Source organism: Bos mutus, chromosome 20 (genome assembly GCF_027580195.1).
Source record: "Bos mutus isolate GX-2022 chromosome 20, NWIPB_WYAK_1.1, whole genome shotgun sequence".
Taxonomy (NCBI): domain Eukaryota; kingdom Metazoa; phylum Chordata; class Mammalia; order Artiodactyla; family Bovidae; genus Bos; species Bos mutus.
In genome coordinates, this window is record NC_091636.1 from 12,628,810 (window position 1) to 12,629,620 (window position 811).

At 41.3% G+C, this 811-nt stretch overlaps 1 non-coding gene across 1 annotated transcript; it reads right to left on the reverse strand.

Annotated features, from left to right (window-relative positions):
* Positions 1-446: 446 nt before the first annotated feature.
* Positions 447-518, reverse strand: TRNAC-GCA (transfer RNA cysteine (anticodon GCA)). Its single transcript has one exon. It is a non-coding gene; the product is annotated as a tRNA-Cys (tRNA).
* Positions 519-811: the final 293 nt, after the last annotated feature.

Genomic DNA, 811 nt, shown 5'->3' on the forward strand with positions numbered 1-811 from the left:
AGTGATTCTGTCCAAACTGGTCTAGAGTGAGGTCCTTAAATCAGTGTTTTTAAAAGACCCTCAAGGTGATACTGATGCAGATGGCCCAATGGAGAAATACTGCATTATGGTGTTTATTGGTAAAGTATTCATTAATAACAGCCTAGGTTTTAACAAAGAACTCCTGACTGGAAGCATTTAGAAATGAAGATATGTAACTCCAATGGCAGAATGCTGGCTAGATAATGGATATTTGAAATGCAGAGGTTCATCTTTGGTGCTCTTTCTCTCAACATTATTCATCCTATAAACAGGACTCAAATCAAACCCTGAAAGTGAAAGTGAAGTCGCTCAGTCATGTCCAACTCTTTGCGACCCCATGGACTGTAGCTACCAGGCTCCTCTGTCCATGGGATTTTCCAGGCGAGAGTACTGGAGTGCGTTGCCATTTCCTTCTCCAGGGGATCTTCCCAACCCAGGGGTCGAACCTGGGTCTCCTGCATTGCAAGCAGACGCTTTACCATCTGAGCCACCAGGGAAGTGTAAGAGATAACTATTCCCCTATACACAAGGTGGGGATCCTTGGAACTTCCCTCTTAAGACCAGTACATACTTGCCTTGAACACCAGAATAAATTCACAGAACACCTGACTATTTCCAAGCTACCTACACAGAAACATAATTTATACAGAATACTGAATTTTTAAAACTTAAAGATGGTGACTTTTCCCTCAAAGTCACAGTCAAAATCAAACATCAGAACCAGTCACCACAAAGTAAATGACCACACCTCTATTTTTCATAGGTTTTATTCTGCCTATACTCTTTTTTA